This window comes from Oreochromis aureus, linkage group 15 (genome assembly GCF_013358895.1).
Source record: "Oreochromis aureus strain Israel breed Guangdong linkage group 15, ZZ_aureus, whole genome shotgun sequence".
NCBI classification, from domain to species: Eukaryota; Metazoa; Chordata; class Actinopteri; order Cichliformes; family Cichlidae; genus Oreochromis; species Oreochromis aureus.
In genome coordinates, this window is record NC_052956.1 from 1,735,516 (window position 1) to 1,738,938 (window position 3,423).

General features: G+C 41.5%; 1 long non-coding RNA gene across 1 annotated transcript; it reads left to right on the forward strand.

Annotated features, from left to right (window-relative positions):
- Positions 1-561: 561 nt before the first annotated feature.
- LOC116315531 lies at positions 562-3,180 on the forward strand. Its single transcript, XR_004199111.2, has 3 exons — positions 562-1,073; positions 1,197-1,293; positions 1,777-3,180. It is a non-coding gene; the product is annotated as an uncharacterized LOC116315531 (long non-coding RNA).
- Positions 3,181-3,423: the final 243 nt, after the last annotated feature.

A 3,423-nucleotide genomic window follows, 5' to 3' on the forward strand; every position in this document is an offset into this window, starting at 1 on the left:
TTGATGTTTATTGTTTCAAACTACAGAAGCTGTATGTCCACACATAAAGTAGGGTTTTAAAGGCTATTTCAGAGGCGACTGCCATTAAACTGAGAGAAGCAGCCATGATCCGCCTTTAATAATCAGACAACTTAAAAACTCGTAAACAAACAAACAATGTGTTCATGTGCCATCCATTACTCTCTTTAGATTAAACAAACTGGTTTAAAAAGATTGCTTTATTTCTTGTCTCGAATAAATAACTAACCAATCAGGGGTCGGCATAAATAAGTAAGCACATACAGGTCAGCCACGCACATAAAGCATAAGGAAAGACTAACAGCACTGTGTAAGTCAAAGGGAGATTTCTGCGGCAGTGTTGGCAGCTGTGTGAACATCTAAACCGTCTATGCTTTTATTAATGCGACTGCGTTCACTGTGCAAGTTGGAATGCTGGGAGATTATTTAAGCCGCAAATTGGAAAAGGGGGAAAATTTGACATTAAACATGACGTCTCCGGTGAAAATGCTCCGACATGATCGGAGTCGGCTAGAAAAGTGGTTCTAGAAGTGCAGCAGGAGCAGACCTGGGATCAGCTGGATCGAAAGGATTCACAGCTGTGTGCACAGGAAAATATGTATCTGCATTCACTATAACCCCTCCTAAAGCCTTACATAGATCTGATTATAGCTGTATAAATAAGAGTCCTTAAAAATCATTGAGACATACTGTAAGTGTTTTGCAAGATGATGAGAGTAGCAGCAATGCCTCGAATGTGAACAAAAGGGTAAATAAATTGGCTCATAATATAGAATTATTTGAGTAAAAAGATAATGTTGTAGTACAAGGTTGCATCTCTTACCTTGTTTTTCATGCATTCTGCATATATTTCACTCATTGCCATCTCTTAAAAAACTGCGTGTATGCCCAGTCTGATTTGAGTTTAGTCTTTATGCAGCGTGTTTAAAGAATATGAGAACATCACGAGCTGACGACAAGCATGAAATCCATGAATGATGGGCATGTGTTTGTAACTACTGATGACGACATCGAAACATCTGCAGACCCCTGTGTCACCCTGTGAGCTCTTAGAGGTGACTTATCACATTGCCAAATACACAAAGGACATCCTCAACTGCACGTTGAACCAAATGCATGTGAACAAACTGCCTCTAACCCTCTGCCTCCGTGTTGTGGCGTTTGATTCCTGTGTTCAGGTCCACTGGCTCTCACTTCTGCAGGAGCACAAGACAGCAAATGGAAGGAGAGACCTCCAGAACTCTATCATTTTGATAAAAAACCCAGAAAATCAGGGTGAATTCTTTTGTCTTCAGTCCTGTCAGTCTGTATCACATCAGGTTTCCCTAATCTTGGTCCCTCTGTGTTTGTATGAATTCAACAGGAATGCTACATGGATTCAAATGAAGGGCGATAATCTATCAGTGATCAACTGAGCTCAGTAGAGATGAGAAAAAACTGGATGCTTCCCATTTATAAAAACTGTTAATCACAATGCTATCTGCAAAGTTCAAAAGCTCCAGACAGTAAAGGGAGCGACTGGATGGCAGAAAAAGCCGAGGAACAGTCTAAACAATATCCCACATCTTTTCTCCCTGTTTCAATCTTAATTAACTTCCACAGCAGAGTTATTGCAGAAATGTCATACTTGCTGTAGATGACATTTAATTTTGGGGGGAACTAAGTTTGAGGTTTTTGCACATTTTTGCACAAATGTATCCAATTCAAAGGCTGTTTGTCTGATAGAGGATTTTTTTTCCTGTTCCTAATGTTTTACAGCACACTTTCCCCCAAACCCAACATATCTAACCCCCCAGAAGCCCACAACACACAGACTGGAAACTCTTTGCTGCTGAGGTGACCTTATCCCCTGGCTTCAAATGGGATGCGATCACGAAAGGCTGATAAATCCGAGATGCTGGAAACGACAAGGACCTGCCAGCTGACGAGCCTTCTAATGTTATGACGAGAATGATGAGGATAAGACAAGAAACCAAAACATTTTTGTAATCTCTCCGGTCGGATTAGGTTTCGAAGAGCGATAGCGGGTTTGTGAATGGCAGCTGACGTTGATAAAAAACCATAGTGTCATTGCACATTTTTGTCCGGGCCTCATCATCATCATCACTTGTTACAGTAAAAGCCACCACGTCTCATCTGGGAACGCTGCCTGCTGTCGTAAGTCTATAAACTAGAGGACAGTGAACACAAAGGGAGCGAGATCTTTTGGACACATGTTGAAGGATCTGTGACAGCAGCAGGTGGCTTTGGAGCAAACTCACACAATTCAACTAATAGCCCCAGTATGGCCCCAGATCCACTGACAGGATGGTGCCGGGGAAAAACAAGACATTAGCATTCCTTTTCATATTCATTATGAGCTTAACTGCATCTCTAATTTATAAGCCGTTGTCTAAAGAAAATAATTGGAACATTTTTTTGATGAATACTCGGTGGCATTGTGATAGAAAAGAAAAAAGAAGCAGTGGTTGATATTTACCATAGCGCTGGAACAAGTGGGGGACGGAGCCGTGCAGCAGAAATCTGACGGTGTGTAATTATCAGCATGCAAATATCACCCATCTGTGCTTTAATGTGGACTTGAATTTTCCTTTTTTTTCCCGCACCAAAGGGCAACATTTCTAAAAAGCCAGTAATTACTCAGCTGAGAACGTGGGCCCCATTAATTTCTGCTTTGGCACAAATACTGAAAGTACATCTTATACCTTCTCAGAGCTGCAGCTGAGATTTATTAAAGATCAGCATGTGCTGTTCCACGATGAGTATTGTATTAAACTGAGTGCTGTTGGTGGGTTTTCGAAATAATCATTGCGTCTATTGGTAAACAGTTTTAGAGCATATGGTGACCATAACAGAGATACTTGAGAGTTAGCTGATGTAAGTGTGGGAGCTTTACTGCAGCACTATAAACACTGTTGAACAGCATGTTTCCTCTAAGTGAATTCATCAAGCACTCTAAGCCTCAAGCTCTTTTCACTTTGCCTGTTTAATGTTTCCTGTATTTCAGCAATAATATTGTAAAAAGAGCGTCAATATGCAGACTGTTGCATTATAGTGACATAATATTAGAGACATAAGATTTTACTGCAACGAGTCACTTCTCACATACGCTTCACTTACACCTCTTAACCTTTGAATTCGGGTGTTTTCAGTCCCATTGAACAGGCGTATAAAATCAAGCAGCTAGTTAGTTTTAGGGGAAGGGATAGCTCAGTAGGTAGAGTGGTGGCCCCATGATCGGAAGGTCGGGGGTTCGATTCCCCTGAACAGGTACCCCTGAGCAAGGTACCGTCCCTACTGCTCCCCGGGCGCCCAAAGGCTGACCACTGCTTCACTGAGTGAATGGGTTAAATGCAGAGAATTTCCCCACGGGGATCAATAAAGTACACTTTCTTCTTTCTTATG